This window comes from Pristiophorus japonicus, chromosome 8 (genome assembly GCF_044704955.1).
Source record: "Pristiophorus japonicus isolate sPriJap1 chromosome 8, sPriJap1.hap1, whole genome shotgun sequence".
NCBI classification, from domain to species: Eukaryota; Metazoa; Chordata; class Chondrichthyes; family Pristiophoridae; genus Pristiophorus; species Pristiophorus japonicus.
Genome location: NC_091984.1, coordinates 60,872,136 through 60,890,693, shown reverse-complemented (window position 1 = coordinate 60,890,693; position 18,558 = coordinate 60,872,136).

Here is an 18,558-nt window from a genome sequence, read left to right as displayed (position 1 = left end):
TGCCCCATATCTTCTATTTGCTTGCTATTGATATGCTCAACGCCACCTTCACTATTATGCTTTATACTGAAAGCCAGTTTTTCTCTTCTCTTCTAATCTCACTTTTAATGTTTCTTTTGTGCTATTTGGTATTTCTCCTGTATTATCAGCCTCGATTTTATCAAATGTGTGTGATATGAATAATGGCCACTTGGACGAGGTATGGGAAGGTGATTAGCGCCTGTAGAAATATACCCCAGCAGGGCATCTGCACCTTCAGGAAAAGAAGGTGAAGGGGGTGGGGGGGGGGGCAGTGGGGGGAGAAACATTGGTGAAAAAACCAAGGAGAAACAAATAAATCTGTTAGTGTAATCCTCAGAAGCTCTGACATTGTTTTTTAGCTAAGATTATCGAAGGGAGCATGAACGGAGGATTAGTTACCTATATCCTAAACAATTGAGTGTTCTTATCCACAAGCCATAGTTTTCTATTAGGATTCAATTAGATTATATTGCACCTCCCGATTTTTCATTTAGAATCCCCAGGACCTGATGGTTTCCACCCCAGGGTTTTAAAGGAGGTAGGTGAGGAAATTGCAGATGCTTTAGCCATACTCTCCCAAAAGCTCTCTCGATTGTTTCTTTAGATTGGAAAATTGCAAATGTAACTCCATTATTTAAAAAAGGTGGGAAGAGAGAAACCAGGAAATCTGTTATGGGGAAATTATTGGAATCTATAATTAAGGACAAAGTGAGTGAGCACTTGAGCTGGTTAGTGAGAGCCAACATGGATTTGTAAAAGGATATGTGACGTTTAACATTGCATTAGACATTGAGGAAGTAATTAAAATAGTTTGAAGAAGTAATTAAAGTAGTAGAAGGAAGTAACTACTGGTGTCTCTCAAGGAACTGTACTGGGACCTCAACTATTCACTATGGCCGCGAAGTTGCCCCTTGCCCTGAGTGGGGGCGGTAAGCTTCCGGGGCCGGGACTTCCTGGTCCCACCCCCGACGTAGAACTGGGCCATGCACCCCTCAAAAGCAGTGGAGCGCTATCTCCGGTGCTCCATTTCCTTGGAGGGGTGCTCCCGGGGCGGCAGCATGGCGCTGTGGCGAGCACTGCACGGAGGAGGGCACGTGCTTCAATACTCCTCCCCTTTAATTAATTTAAGGGGAGGGCCATTGCGCACTCTGCAGGTCCTTTGGTGGCTGCCACTGGGCCACCAGGAATGCAATCAACCGAGTCAGCAGCCCGGCACTCAAAACGGAGTGCCGGGCTGCAATATGGCGGCCTGGTCAACAGGAGGGCCACTATTGTCAGGCTGATGCCAGAGTCAGACAACAAATAAAAATAGGGACCCGGGGCGATAAAGCCCTCCCCTTTAAGGGGCACCTGATAGAGAATATTGATAGAAAATTCAAACAGACTGCAGACAGGCTGCAAAGTTGAGAAAACACAGAACCCACGTCTACGTGTGACTGAGCATATTGCATTAAGTCATCAATCAACTTGACATTTCAGGACCTTTGGCAGTGAGCCAATTAGGGGTTAAGAATATATCAATTGAGCCAATAAGGTCAAAGGAGGCAAGTTCTGTAAATCGATCCAGGATAAGAACAGTCATGTTTTGCCATGTGTTCTCAGAAGGACAAAGGACCTGGAAATCAGCCAGAGCTTGTTGCTGCTGCCAGAATAAAATTACATTAAATCTACAACCGGAGTTCGCATTTCATTGAAAATTAAGAGATCTAACAATTTTGGCATCATGAACAGGATTGCTGAGGGAAGAAACTGAATTTTGGACATCGGACCTACATACTGAGGTAAGGACTCCTCTTTATAAAAGTCCTCGGTCAATGGTCTAAATTTACCTCCCCTTCTACGCAATTCCGAAAGCCTCCGGTTTGCGAACCCTCTGGTTGGTGATTGGCTCGAGATCCCACAGACATCTAAACTTTGGTGGTGTGCTAGTTAATTCATCACCGACCCACTGATTCGGCTGGAAAGCCTACGACTCAAGACCCCAGTAAAGAAATTAGTAACATGGCAGCAGAAGATAAGAGCAAAGAATTGCCTACAACTGTTAAAGGTGGGCAGGCAATGCCTGAGGTTTCGATAGATGAAATCCTCGAACAATTGAAAGAATACATAGAGCAACAATTAGACTTATCTAAAACCTGTATTAAGATCGAATGAAAATACGGTACCTCCAAAGGACAATGATCCTTGGACGAGATCAAAAGGGTCTGGGGAAAAACGACCCGTATGAAAAATAAAGAACGAACCAGATGGTCCCTAGCTGTTATGGGACAGATCCGACAGTGGAATGAAATTATAACGCGTTCCCAATATGATAGGGACCTGACCAGTACGAAGAACCAATTGCAAGTGGTTTGTGAACAGCTGAGACAGAAAAAGCTTGAACTTGAAAAGTCAGAAGCGGAAGTTAAAGATCTTAAAGGTGAAATTAAAGAATGGAAAAAATCAATAGGTCAAGAGACAGTAATAGGAAAAGAAAATTGTATCGGTCAATTCCCAGGGTACCCATGTTTGGATAAATTAAAAGCGCAAACCCAATGACACGACCGAGGAATAGATACGGATTCTGAATCCTCCGACAATACAGTGTTGGAGGATGAAGAATTAGGGGTGCGCTTTGCCCCGTTTAAAAAAAGACGAGTTGTAGTCAAATCAGAAGAGACTGCAGATGAGGGCGGAACCAAAAAAACGAAGAAAAGGGTGTATGCAGAATACTTATTTCATGATCCGGCAGACCCAGAGAAAATTGATAAATGGTCCAAGGAATTGCCCAATCCAAAGAAAGGGGGAGTGAAAACGTGGGATCAATTGGACTGCTTAAGTAATATGTATCAACTTCATCCCTGGAACGGAGTGCAAATTTTGACCACAATGGTGCCAAAAACACAAGCAAGAAAATTGCATGACAAGGTAGACGAAGCTTTGGGGCAGGATGAGCAAGAATTAGACGCAGGATGGGAGGCGATTAAACACTGGCTGCAAGCCTTCAGTCCAGCTAAGACAGACTGGGGAAAAATTGCAGCCTGCCAACAGAAAGGAACAGAGGAGGTCCTGGAGTATGACGAGCGGTTTAGATGCACGTGGCTAGAACATTCGGGTATGAATAATACGGATAAGGAAATGGATGAATAAATTTGGACCCCTGAAAGCAGCTTTCGTGGCAGGTCTAAAGCCAGAACTGTCCAAAATGCTTAAGGTAGTGTTACCGGACTTGGAGGGTAGGGGAACTACCTTTGCAGCATTGGTGGATCGATGTAACCAATTAGACAGGGATATGGGAGCTAAAGTCTGAGCTGTGCAGGTTATGGGATGGGAATCCCAGGATTCCGATAAACAGTCATTAGAAAAATTACCCGGAAAATCTCATTATTGTGGGAAAGAAGGTCACTGGGCCAAGACGTGCGGGAAAAACAGCAAGGTCGTGGCTGGGGAAGAGGACGCAGCAAGGGATATAATTCAGCCAACAAACCAGGCTTGCCACAAGATAATGACCTCATAGAAGCATTTAAGCGACTGACAATACAACAACAGAAGGCGTTACTTGGGATAGCAAAAAACGATTAGAGCCCGCCCTGGCCCCCCTCCTCGCACTAATACAACAGAGGGGAGATGGGCAATATATAACTGTGAGGGTGGGCGATAAGGATGTGGACTGTCTTTTAGACACAGGGGTGGAATTAACATGCTTACCCCTACAATATGGAGACTTTTTGCTGTTGGGGACTATAAAATGGAAATTAAAAGGACAACACCGGTATTTATAGGGCTGGGTCCACATGAACTAACCACACCGGCCTGGATAGGCCCAGTAGATCAACCCCTTTTGGGAATGGACGTTCTAATCCAAGTAGATTCATCGTTGCATTTCGAGGATGGTCGGGTGACATGGTCAATTAGAACTTTGAAGAAACACTCGATATGGGCTAAAGATAAGAACAATTTTGCCCTACTCCAGATGGAGCCTGCGTCATTTAGCGGGACCAAGCCTCCATGCACTAAACAGTATCCCATCAGTCCAACTGCCATCGCGAGAATCTTACTGGTTATTCAGCAATTGGAGAAACAAGGGGTGCTTATTAAAACGCATAGCCCCGTGTGGCCGGTACAGAAATCTAATGAAACTTGCCGTTTGACTGTCGATTATAGGAAAGCTAACCAGTGTATTGATCAAAAAGCTCCTTTGGTCGCAGATCCCTCCATCATTTTTAATGCCCTCAAACCGGAACAAAAATATTTCTCGGTTATAGATATGGCCAACGGATTTTGGTCGCTGCCTCTGGCACCGGAGGTTCGACAGTGGTTTGCTTTCACGATCCAAGGACAACAGTATACTTGGACCCGGTTACCACAGGGTTTCCACAACAGCCCTATGGTATTCCACATGGCTTTACAAAGCAATTTGTGAGAATTACCTCCCCTGTCATCCACAGTCATCCAATATATAGACGGTATCCTGCTAGCTTCAAACACGGAAGAACAGCATGAACAAGATTTACGAGCTTTGCTGGACCACCTTTGGCTGAAAGGACATAAAGCCAGCATCGACAAAGCACAAATATCCCAAGAAGAGGTTGTATACCTGGGACAAAAGATTTCACAAGGAAAGAGAGAACTTACCCAGGATAGAACTGCTGCCATTTGGGCTGCTAAAAAACCCACCGCTATTCAGGAACTAAGATCCTTTTTTGGATTGTGTAACTTTAACAGAAATTGGATTGACTCCTTCACACAGCTTGCTCAGCCATTGAATGATATCTGAAAGAGGAAACGTGCCTTTAAAGAAGCCATCACCCTCACTAAGGAACAGCAAGAAGCCTTCCTGAGTTTGAAAAAGGCTTTGTGTTCGGCACCGGCTCTGGGAATCCCCGACAGTGGTAAGCCATTTACCTTGTTTGTCCATGAGAAAGAAGGATACATGACAGCTATACTGACACAAGAACATGGGGATTGGCAAAGACCTATTGGCTATTATTCGACAAAACTGGATGCGGTAGTCCTCGGATGGGGAAGTTGCCTAAGGGCTATGGAAGCTACATGTCGAGCGGTAATGATCACTGCGGGTCGAGTCCTCGACCAAAAGCTGATTGTCAAGTGTCCCCACACCGTATACGCTTTGCTGTCTATGAATAGAATGTCTCAGGTGACGGCAGCTAGATGGACCCACTGGACAGCAGTTTTGGAAGCTCCTAATCTCCATATCGTCTGGGCCAGCCCGGTTAATCCCGCAACTATGCTCCCGATGTCAGAATTGAGGGAGCAAGAGGGGGGAGAATGTGAAGAGCATGACTGCGTGGAGATTTTAAAAGAAACAGAAGAAGCAGCCTTAGCAGCAGAGGAGCCTCTACACAACCCAGACCTCATCCTGTTTACAGATGGTTCCTCCTTTGTTGACAATGGTACCAGAAAAGCAGGATGGGCAGTTACAACCTTACATGAGGTAGTGGCAAAAGCATGTTTACCCTCAGGAACGTCAGCACAACAGGCCGAGTTACAGGCCCTGTCAGAAGCATGTCGAATAGCAGAAGGACAGACAGCTAATATCTACACAGGTTCACGTTATGCTTTTGGAGTCACTCACGACTTTGGTCTGTTATGGCGGAAAAGAGGATTCCTCACTGCTGCTGGTACACCTATCCGAAATGGAAAAGAAGTCCGAGACTTACTAGAGGCCATACAATTACCTCAGGAAGTGTCCATCCTGAAGTGTAAGGCCCATAACCAAGGAAAATACCACAGAAGCACAGGGAAATGCCCTAGCTGACCAGGCAGCTAAAGATGCCGCCTCACAGGGCGCTCCCCCCGAAGAACCAACACAGGTGTGCAGACTGAAAGCACTCAGGATTCTGACACAAGACCTTCAAACAATGCAAGGCGAGTGCTCCCGAGAGGAAAAATGGACATGGATTGAGGCAGGAATTAAGCTATGCGAAGATGGTGTCTGGAGACAACGAGTTACCGACAAGCCAGTCGCGCCACAAGCGCTTATGCCTTTTTTAGCCCAACAGATCCACTCGTGGGGACACTTGGCCTCACAACAGATGGCGGCACGGTTCCAGAAAAGCTGGTGGGGTCGGGGATTTAAAAAACATTCCCAGCTGGTAGCAGACCGCTGTGTGGTCTGCCACAAAAATAATTCTGGACCCATCACGGTAATGCCCCAACTGAGGCCCCCTGCCCCCTGATGGACCATTCCAGCATCTGCAGGTTGATTCTATATCTCTTCCTTCATGCCAAGGATACACTAACATTTTTGACATGGTCGACAGATTCTCTAGATGGGAAGAAGCTGTTCCAACTAAAAGAGCCACAGCCAATCACACTGCAAAGGTCTTGTGTAAGGATTACATTCCCCGATGGGGAGTCCCGAGTAGCATTGACTCAGATTAGGCAACACACTTCACAGGTGCTGTCTGCCAAGAAGTCTGTAGGTTACTGAACATTACGTGGGATTTACACTGTCCTTATCATCCACAATCGTCAGGACAAGTAGAACGAATGAATCGAACCCTGAAACAACGGCTTGCCAAATATCACCAAGAAGGAACACCATGGCCCCAGGCACTACCAATAGTGCTGTGTAGCATTAGGGCAACCCCAAACAGAACTACAGGTCTAAGCCCATTTGAAATTATAACAGGAAGACCCATGTCGCTGCCAGGAACTATCGATTTACGGAAAGCTGATGTTCACTTAATGAGTGACACTTTGTTATCATACTGTCAGAACCTAACCAATGCTATTAGTTCTGTTTCCCGACAGATATCAGCAGCTTGAGGTAATCCACCCTGAAGGAGGACACGACATAATCCCGGGAGTCTAGGTCTAAGTGAAAAAGTTGCATAAAGAACCTTTGGGTGCCAAGTGGGAGGGACCTTACCAAGTGTTATGAACCACCCAGGCAGCTGTTAAAGTCCAAGGAAAGAAAGCCTGGATCCATGCCTCACACGTTAAACGAGCACCCATAGCTGAAGCTGAAATCTGATAAGGACAATTACTTTTTGCCAAAATGTATAAATTTACGGTATTACTGACTGTAGGTATTCTTGGCATATGCCTACTTCTTACTAGCTGACCCTCTGTTCATAAGGGAAATAATAGAGTACCAAGGGAATTACATGTAAATACCTTTTTACATGTGTCATACATTTATGCCAAACAAAGTAACATTTCTAGTTGTTGGGTGTGTGCGCATATTCCTATTCACTCAAAGGGAGGGATTCCCTTGAGGCCAGTTCCCTTGAATATCTCGGAAATTGCTGAGTGGATAATTAATCAAAACAAAACAGGCAATGCGTTTCAGGATACGGAAAACTGGGCACGTAAATGGAAGTCAGCAAGTTACAATCTGACTACCTTTGAAGGGGGGTACCAACCGTGCTACAATAATTCCAAACGGCCCCCATTTTTTGTTATCACTAATACAACAGGGTTAGGAAGACCGGGAGAATCGGTCTGTCTGATTAGAAACATCAAAGGAGGCCAAAATATGGGGTATAGTAACTGCTCCCGGAATTATAATGTAATCAAGCCAGGGAACCGTCCAAACTGGTCAGATGTGGGAATTCTTAACGTAACGGGGATTCTGAATAAAACAGATGGAAAAGCCTGGACAGGCCCCGGAGTGTTGCTGACAAAGAAACAGCTAACATTCATTGCCTATAATGGCACCTATTTGGTGTGTGGCCATAAGGCCTACCCTTGGCTGCCCCAGAATTGGACGGGATCCTGCTATTTAGCCTACATTGTGCCATATATGTATCATATAAAGTCACTGTCGGAACATCTACACCGTCCTAAGAGAGCTATCACAGAAACAGAGCGGTTCTTTGCCATTCTGATCCCCAGGTATGGGACCGCCAGACTGGCAAGGGAATCCATTAACATGGCATCCGTTGTGGAACGAGTAGCCAATGATACTTCAGAGGCCCTAGTTAAAATCAATGCAGAAATGGTAGCAATCCGCACAGTAGCCCTACAGAATAGACTGGCCCTTGACTACATCCTGGCTGAAAAGGGAGGTACTTGCGCCCTACTCAGAACTGAGTGTTGCACATATATCCCAGATAGCTCCGAAGAAATTACCCATCTAGCGGAGCATATCCAAAAGGAGGTAGTAAAACTTAAGCAACCCCCATCATTCACTTTGTGGAGCGGAGCCACTGAATGGCTAGGTTCAATAGGAACTTCATTGGTGGAAGGTTTAATTCTATTCGTTGTAATTATTTTACTTTTATATTGTTTGTTTATGTTGATTAAATGTTGTTGCGACCAGGCGGCTGCAGCTGCTGTCCCGCATGTGAGACACCTTGCAGGTCCCAGCAGACTGTCTGTACATGGCACAGGGGTATGTTATGCTTAAGGGAAGGTTGTTTACTGGTTGAATTAAGATATTGATTTGGATTAAATTGGAATAAGGTTAATTAACCTACAAAAAAACAGACTTCCATTGTGACCATGATGGAATTCAGGTTGATGTAAATTTGTGTGGAAGCTACTAGTCCGGACATGTGGCGAAACACATCAACAAATTTTAGAAGGAAACTCTATTAACATGTATGAAATTATTTTGTAGAATGTTTAACCAGTGATGCCTGATGTTTTATGATTCAGTTTGTGAAAGAATCAAAGGTGGGATTGATAGAGAATATTGATAGAGAATTCAAACAGGCTGCAGACAGGCTGTAAAGTTGAGAAAACACAGAACCTATGTCTACGTGTGACTGAGCACATTGTATTAAGTCATCAATCAACTTGACATTTCAGGACCTTTGGCAGCAAGCCAATTAGGGGTTAAGAATATAACAATTGAGCCAATAAGGTCAAAGGAGGCGAGTTCTGTAAATTGATCCAGGATAAGAACAGCCATGTTTTGCCATGTGTTCTCAGAAGGACAAAGGACCTGGCAATCAGCCAGAGCTTGTTGCTGCTGCCAGAATAAAATTACATTAAATCTACAACCGGAGTTCGCATTTCATTGAAAATTAAGAGATCTAACAGCACCCCAGTGGCGGATGGCAGCGAAGCTGGCGTTTTCCCCCGTGGGGCGGAAAGGGGTTGATACGGGGCAGTGAGGGGTTGGTGCTCACGGCGATGATGTCATTGTTGGTTGTGTGCCGGCCTGGGGCACTTATTGTGGGACACAATGTTGCTGGGACAGCGCATCCCCCCCAAACTTCGGGCAATTTCCCTGGAAGTGCTAGCGCCACCCTCCCCTCGGCAAAAACGCCATTGCGCCCCATTAGCGCTGCGGGGGAGGGGGGTGGTGCTAACAAGGCTATAAAAATATTTATTAATGACTTAGTTAATGCAATCGGGACCCATATGTCCACATTTTGCCAATGACAAAGATTGGTGGTACAGGTGCAGCGTCGAAAATCCGGAACCCTAGGGACCAAGGCCGGTCCGGATTTTCGATCGTCTTTCTGTTGTCACGAATCCGGAAACTCCCGAGCCCAAGTTCGGGTATTTCCGGATTTCGGAATAACAGAAAGGGAGGGGGGCAGGGAGGGTCCCTCCCAAGGAGGTGTTCAGGCCTGCCTCATCGCCGAGGATGAGCTAGTCGGGCGGGCCCCTCGGAAGAGGAGATGTTCGGGTGGGCCCCACCGAAGAGGAGGTGTTCGGGTGGGCCCCACCGAAGAGGAGGTGTTCGGGTGGGCCCCACCGAAGAGGAGATGTTCGGGTGGGCCCCACCGAAGAGGAGATGTTCGGGTGGGTCCCACCGAAGAGGAGATGTTCGGGTGGGCCCCTCGGAAGAGGAGGTGTTCGGGTGGGCCCCACCGAAGAGGAGGTGTTCGGGTGGGCCCCGCCGAAGAGGAGATGTTCGGGTGGGCCCCACCGAAGAGGAGATGTTCGGGTGGGCCCCACCGAAGAGGAGATGTTCGGGTGGGCCCCACCGAAGAGGAGGTGTTCGGGTGGGTCCCACCGAAGAGGAGGTGTTCGGGCGGGTCCTACCGAAGAGGAGGTGTTCGGGTGGGTCCCACCGAAGAGGAGGTGTTCGGGCGGGCCCTGCCGAAGAGGAGATGTTCGGGCGGGCCCCACCGAAGAGGAGATGTTCGGGCGGGCCCCACCGAAGAGGAGGTGTTCGGGCGGGCCCCACCGAAGAGGAGATGTTCGGGCGGGTCCTACCGAAGAGGAGGTGTTCGGGTGGGTCCTACCGAAGAGGAGGTGTTCGGGCGGGCCCTGCCGAAGAGGAGGTGTTCGGGTGGGTCCTACTGAAGAGGAGATGTTCGGGCGGGTCCCGCCGAAGAGGAGGTGTTCGGGTGGGCCCCGCCGAAGAGGAGGCGTTCGGGTGGGCCCCACCGAAGAGGAGGTGTTCGGGTGGGTCCCACCGAAGAGGAGGTGTTCGCGTGGGCCCCGCCGAAGAGGAGGTGTTCGGGTGGGTCCCACCGAAGAGGAGGTGTTCGGGCGGGCCAGTCCCATCGCGGAGGAGCTGTTTGGGCGGGCCAATGGCAAAGGCCCCGAAGTAAGGGCAGCGATGGTGAGCGGGGCAAGGCGAGGCCCGAGGTCGGGCAGTGGCGGCCCCCCCCCTCCCCCGAGGTCAGTGGGTGCAAATTCCGGAACGTTTTATGGATTCTGGACGACCCTGCCACTGATTGGTGCGGAGTCCGGAACATTCAAGAACTCCGGATTTTTGACGCTGCACCTTTATAGTAAGTCATGTAGACACGATCATAACATTACAAAGAGACATTGATAGATTAAGTGATTGGGCGAAACTATGGCAGATGGATTTCAATGCACTCAAGTGTGAGATCATCCATTTTGGACCAAAAAAGGATGGATCGGAGCATTATTTAAATGGTGAAAAGCTAGGAACAATGGAAGTTCAAACAGATTTAAATGTGCAAAGTATTGACATCATGACATCCATACGATTGTAATAACTACATTTGTACGTGACAATGGCATGATGCAACATAATAACATCTCCACTGATGTGTGCTGCTGCAGTTGCCCTGCCGGCTCTAGCCCCATTAATATTGTGACAACCAGAGAGAGCTAGTGAAAACCAGATCTTCCTTGCCACAAGTCTAAACAATTCTCTAAGGTTCACCTTAATGTTTCCACCGACTGCAAGAGGAGCAGGCTACAGAAGCTGGCAATTAAAGACCAATGCGAAAGTGCCTTTAGACCGCTATTACATTGTTGCAATTTTAATTTGGATTCATAAGAACATAAGAAATAGGGGCAGGAGTAGGCCATTTGATCTTCGAGCCTGAATTCAATAAGATCATGGCTGATCTTCTACCTCAACTCCACTTGCCTGCACTGTCCCCATATCTCTTGATTTCCTTAATATCCAAAAATCTATCGATCTCTGCCTTGAATATACTCAATGACTGAGCTTCACCTCCCTCTGGGGTAGAGAATTCCAAAGATTCACAAGCTTCTGAGTGAAGATATTTCTCCTCATCTCAGTCCTAAATGGTCGACCCCTTATTCTGAGACTGACCCTTGGTTCTAGACTCCCCAGCCAGGGGAAACATCCTCCCTGTATCTACCTTGTCAAGCTCTGTAATAATTTTGTATGTTTCAATGAGAACACCTCTTATTCTTCTAAACTCTAGAAAATATAGGCCTAATCTACTCAATCTCTCCTCATCGGACAATCCCCTCATCCCAGGAATCAGTCTGGTGAACCTTCATTGCACTCCATCTATGGCAAGTATATCCTTCCTTAGATAAGGAGACCAAAACTGTACACAGTTCTCCAGGTGTGGTCTCACCAGGGCCCTATATAATTGCAGTAAGACATCTTTACTCTTATATTCAAATCTTCTTGTAATAAAGGCCAACATATCATTTGCTTTCTTAATTACTTGATGTACCTGGATGTTAACTTTCAGTGATGTGTGTACAAGGACACCCAGGTCCCTCTGAACACCAACATTTCCCAATCTCTCACCATTTAAAAAATACTCTGCTTTTCTATTTTTCCTACCAAAGTGGATCACTTCACATTTCTCCACATTCCATTCCATTTGCCACATTCTTGCACATTAACTTAGCCTGTCTATATCCCCTTGAAGCCTCTCTACATCCTCCTCACAACTTACATTCCCACCTAGCTTTGTATCATCAGCAAAATTGGATATATTACATTTGGTCCCCTCATCCAAATCATTGATATATATTGTGAATAGCTGGGTCCCAAGCACTGATCCTTGTGGTACCCCACTAGTTACAGCCTGCCAACCCGAAAATGACCCATTTATTTCTACTCTCTGTTTTCTGTCCCTTAACCAATCCTCAATCCATGCTAGTATATTACCCCCAATCCCATGAGCCCTAATTTTGTTTAATAACCTCTTGTGTGGCACCTTATCGTATGTCTTCTGAAAATCCAAATACACCGCCATCCACTGTGGTTCCCCCTTATCTAGTCTGCTAGTTACAACCTCAATCAGGTTTGTCAAACATGATTTCCCTTTCATAAATCCGTGTTGACTCTGCCCGATCTTATTATTATTTTCTAAGTGCTCTGTTAACGCATCCTTAATAATAGATTCTAGCATTTTCCCTATTACTGATGTCAGGCTAACTGGTCTGTAGTTCCCCGTTTTCTCTCTTCCTCCTTTCTAAAATAGTGGGGTCACATTTGCAATAGTGGGGCGGCATTCTGGAGAGACCGTCATCCGAGAGCTAGCTCCTGGTGTTTACACTGGTTTCCTTCTCCCAGCAGCAGACCGGCAGTTCCATCTCATAATGTAAAAGGGGTAAGTGAGCCAGATTGGCAGTATAAACATCTGCTCGCAGATACCGGTCACCTAAATTAACTTTATATCTGGAGCAATCTGGAAGATGAGTGAATTTAAGTGAATTTACATTTGGCCCTATTGCAGTTTTAATTAAGGAGACCAACATCTGTACACAACCTCACATTTTCCTACCTTTCTGCCACTGGGATCGAGGAATCAGTTTAACAATGTAAATACAGAGAGCTGGCATACAATCACTGCTTTTCCATGACCAGAATGATAGAAACAACAGCAACAACAACTTGTATTTATTTAGCACCTTACCTTAGTAAAACATCTCAAGGTGCTTCACAGGAGCATTATCAAACAACATTTGACACCAAGTTATGTAAGGAGTTATTCGGACAGATAGGTTTTAAGGAGCGTCTTAAAAGAGGAGAGAGAATTAGAGAGATTTAGGAAGAGAATTCCAGAATTTAAGGCCTTGGCAACTGAAGGCATGGCCACCAGTAGTGGAATGATTAAAATCAGTGATGCAGAACAGGACAGAATTGGAGGCGCATAGAGATCTCAGAGGGCTGCAGGGCTGGAGGTGGTTACAGGAATAGGGAGGGGCAAGGTCATGGAGAGATTTGAAAATACAAATGAAATTTTAAAATTGATGCGTTGCCAGTGATTTATATGAGCTCAAGTTTATGGAGGGTGGAAGATGGGAATCCAGCCACCAGAGCATTGGAATAGTCAAGTCTAGCGGTAACAAAGACATGGATATGCTGTTCAGCAGCAGATGAGCTGAGGCAAGGGTGATGTCGGGCGATGTTACAGAGGTGAAAGTAGATGGTCTTGGTGATGCAGCGGATATGTGATTGGAAGCTCATCACAGGGTCAAATATGATACCAAGATTGCAAACAGTCTGGTTCAGCCTCAGACAGTTGCCAGGGAGAGAGATAGAGTCGGTGGATAGGGAATGGAATTTGTTGCGGGGACTGATGATAGTGGCTTCAGTCTTCCCAATATTTAGTTGGAGGAAATTTCTGTTCATCCAATACTGGATGTCAGACAAGCAGTGTGACAAATTAAAGACCGTGGAGGGGTCGAGAGAAGTGATAGTGAAGTAGAGCTGGGTGTCGTCAGCTTACATGTGGAAACAGACATTGTGTTTTCGGATGATGTCGCCGATGGGCAGTATGTAGATGAGAAATAGGAAGGGGCCAAGGATAGATCTTTGGGGGACACCAGAGGTAACGTTGCTGGATAGGCAAGAATGGAACCAGGCGAGGGCAGTCCCACCCAGCTGGATGACGGAGGGGAGGCGTTGCAATAGGATGATGTGGTCAACATGCAAATCTCGAGATCGAAAGTGACGTTAGTTGGCGTGCAACATTGACTTAACGCCATTCTCTGCGAACTTGGAGCTTTGCACTGAGTTTAGAGTTGAGTCCTAACCTCGCTCTGAAAAGCGAACGTGCAGCAGACCGACAGAGACACTGTCAACACTTCTTAAAAAGGGATACACACATCTTTCAGGTAAGTTTGTATTTAAGTTTTGAACTGAATTTTTATATTTTATTGAAGTAGTGGCTTGGTGCAATAGATGTTAAAAGTTTTTAAAGTGTGCAGGGAGTGCAGGGAACTTACAAGGCCTCGGATGGCAAAGGAAGGACTCTGAGAAGACAGGAAATGCGAGAAATACTCAGCGGGTCAGGCAGCATCTGTGGAGAAAGAAACAGAGCTAACGTCTCAGGTCGAGATGCTGCTTGAACGGCTGAGTATTTCCAGCATTTTCTGCTTTTATTTCAGATTTCCAGCATCCGCTCACAGAGGGAAGAGGAAGACACAGAAGTGGAGGAAGGGGAAGAGGAGGAAGCAAAAGGAACTATGCTACCCAGACAGCCCCTTTCTGGCCAGGATATCCGGGATCAAATCATCCGCCTGCGGCAATCTTCAGCTTTAAGAGCTGAAGATTGCCATTTGGGAATTCTTTTTAATGTTAATTTTTTTTCAGAAGGCAGTTAAGCTCCAAGGGCTAACTGCCTATTCTTAAATGATTTTAATGTTTTATATTTTAGAAGGCAGTTCCCCTTCAAGGGACCGCAATGCTTTCTAAAATGACAGCCTTGTTTTAAGAGAATGCTGCTCTTGCTCCAATGATGCTACTGCCACGCTACATAGGGTCTCCTGCTGAGACCACCGCCTGATAACCGGCCTTGCACAGTAAGTTTAGCGCAGCACTAAGTTAATTATCAAGCAGTACCAATATATCAGTGCTGCCAGCGCTATTAATTTCAGCAATCATTGAGCATGCCACCGGCAGGTTTCCAGCGCTCTGGAATTTCTAGGCAAGTGATCTATAATTCTGCATTGGGATAATGTTAGAATTTTTCATGTGTGACTACAGGGAGCTGTTACTGTTCATTGGCTGTTTGGGTCTTTGTATTGACAGCAGAGTCCAGCGCAGGTGCTGGGGTCCCCATCCTCACAGAAGGAAAGCTGCAGTCAATATCCCCACCAGCCCCCTTTATCAATTTTTTTAAAACTTCGGTGGTGCAAGTAACACTCTAAGCCTGAACCCCACCTTTGTCCTTCAGTGGGCCTTCACTCAACATACAAGGCCTGCTATCGGATTCTCAGGTTAGGGAAGAGGAACCTCTTGGCCCGGGAGACCCATCCATCGGCCGTGTCCCTCTTATGCTGCTGCCCTTGTTTGGAGTTGGTAAAAATCTCCATCCCCAGTAAGGTCCACTGGAAACTAATGTGGAAGGCTGGGGCCCGGAACAACTCATGGCTCTCTCATTGGTCTCAGATTTTCAGCCCTACAGTTTTTACTTTATTCTTAGATATCTTCAAAGAAATTTAGAACTTGATCATGGCTGCGTTGTAACCAGACTGCAGTCAGTCTGAAGCCAGCAAATGGAAGGGGGTGGGTCAGCAACTTCACCGTGGTGCAAAGCTGTCAGCCTTGACTCAGTTGGTCGCCTCTGAGTCAGAAGGTTGGGGGTTCAAGTCCCATTCCAGAGACTTAAAACACATAAGGGGGAAAATTGTTGTCGGAGGCTTCCTTCAGGCGAACGCTTCCAACCCAAAAAATGTTTCCGAAAATACCTGATGGTCACGGAGGCGCCTATGATTCCAGTCAGAAGCCTTCATTCAATGTGCAGCGTACAGGGAGATGACTTACCCGTACGTATGGAAATGCTGGAGTGATGTGGGCCTGGACCCCAATCACTCGGTAGTATTCTCATTGATAAAAATGGGAACTCCATTTGTGCGAGTTTGCATTATTATCAATGACAATACCCTCCTAAAACAAGAAACACAGCATAATAAATAAAAAAACCCTCACATTTAAAATTAATTGAAATTAAATATATTAAATGTTTTAGAAAAAATATTTTTTTTTGAATTTAAAAAAAATGTGTTTTAATAGGGTTAAAAATAAACTTACCTTAATGGACAGGGCTTTTAAGATAAAAATGAATGATATATTACATTTTTATTTGTTTTAAAACTTTTACGCTGGTAAAAGTAAACTATGTGCCTGCTTTTATCAGGTGTAAAAGTTTGAAGGACATTCGCTGGGCAAATAGCCCAATCTCTCCCACGCGGATGTCCTTCTCCCGGGGATGTGGAGGATCTGTCAAGAGAAATCTTTTGCCACATGCGCATCGCTCCCCGAAAACCAGCTTTTGCCAGGCCATGTCGGGTCCGTGCGTACTTTGTACAGACCCGGCAAGACCGGAATTTCCGGTCCATAATCTAGGCTGACACTCCCACTGCAGTATTGAGGGAATGTCGGAGGTGATGTCTTTCGTATGAGACGTTAAACCGAGGTCCCGACTGACCTCCCAGGTGAACATAAAAAAATCCCATGGCACTAGTTTGAAGAAGTGTAGGGGAGTTCTCCCCAGTGTCCTAACCAACATTTATCCCTCAACCAACATCAGATTATCTGGTCGTGTTCACATTGCTGTTTGAGAGAGCTTGCTGTGCACAAATTGGCTGCTATGCTGCCTACATTATAACAGTGACTACACTTCAAAAGCACTTCATTGGTTATGAAGGACTTTGGGATGTCCTAAAATCATGAAAGGCGCTATACAAATGCAAGTCTTTAGTGTACAGCCAAGAAGTTTTAAAACAACATTTTACAAGGGCCACTTTTATGTTGAAAGTTTACATAGCTTTGTTATTTTTCAAAGGCTGTATTTACTGTAAATCCACCACTTTTACTTAATACTGTTTGTTTACATGTTTTATACTTGAATAAATTTGTCTAGTGTTTATATTGTGAGCCAAGGTCAGATAGAATGTTCTGCCTTCTGCCTACTGAGGTGAAGAGATCTCTTGGCAACATGTTTCATATTCCAGTAAGTCGTAGTCCATTGACAAAGGGTCTCTATTCAACGGTTAAATCTAGTTATATATTGTCAACATGTATAGGGATTGAAGTTCCGAATTACAAGAATAGTTAATGAAGTGGAACACAGGGAAGTATCTAGCATTAAAAAAAACATAATTGCTAACCACACAAAAAATTATTATTAGAGTGTCCTGTGGAAACAGGTTTCAGCCAGAAAATGATTGAGGAAAATGTTACAATATCGCAAGATCACAAACTAAATACGGATGATGAAGGTCATCTTGTAAGGGTCGGTTTAACCCCCGGTAGGAGCTGAGTGGACAGGGGCTGAGGTGGGTGGCAAACTGTCTGGTCTTCCGCAGCATGAGGCCTGGGAGATTTTAACTCCAGGGCCTCCTCTGCATACTGTCAGTCTCCTGCCCAAATCCAATGGCAAGCTCTAACTGGCCAGTGGGCAGGAGCGGGATTTCCGATGGCAGGAGTCTACATCATGCATACAAAGTAATGGTCCAAATTTGCAGGGCCATGGGGAAAAAGCAGGTGAGTGGGACTAATTGGACAGCTCTTTCAAAGAGCCGGCACAGGCACAGGCACAGGCACAATGGGCCGAATGGCCTCCTTCTGTGCTGCATCATTCTATGATTCTAAATAGTTAGGATAAGTGTTGGGAGGACATTATAGTCAGGAGAGAAGGAAGCTTGGGGCAGGGGAGATCCTAGGTTTCCTTGTGGGGCCTAGAGTAGCACTCCTGCTCCTCCTAGCTCACGAGGAAACAAATAAAATGAACTTACCTTTCTGGACCTATTATAGCCCCGGCTCCTCTTGCCAATAGGCTTGCCTGGTGAAGAAACCACAGTGGTGTTCTCCCACAGGCCTCGGCTTAAAATTGCAGTCGGGCCCTGATGATGTCAGTGGAGCCCGATCTGCATATTTAAAGAAGGACCCTGCTGGCTTCCGGCAAGTGTTTTTCTTGCCTGCTGAAAAGAGCAGGTTAAGATTACAACCTATGGGAAGGCAGCGGGATGGGTGGGGTGCGTCGCTGCAGCCATTTTAAATGCTCCCTGTAGGGTTAAAATTGGTTTATTATCTTAGCTCACCTATCTAGAAAAACTTACCATTCTTCCATCACCGTATCCATCTGTCTCATCAGGAGCTTTCATGTTACAGCATTAATTTTGTGAGATACTAGCTTCTCAGTGCTACTGTGCCCCATTTACATTTTCAACCTCACCATTCACCATCAAATGCATACAGAAGCAAAACCAACAAATTTGATGGGAGTTCATATTATGTCACGTAGGCCGTGTGGTCTATTCCTGCTCCTAATTAATCATTTTTCCACAGAAAGGATTTGGAACAGAACTACATTTAAATGTTGAGTTTTAAAGTATAGTTAGACTTCTGGGTTACACTATCTATCATATAGTTGAACATTGCGCAGTATAGGTAAACCCCTAAACATAAGATGCTCACTTGGAGAG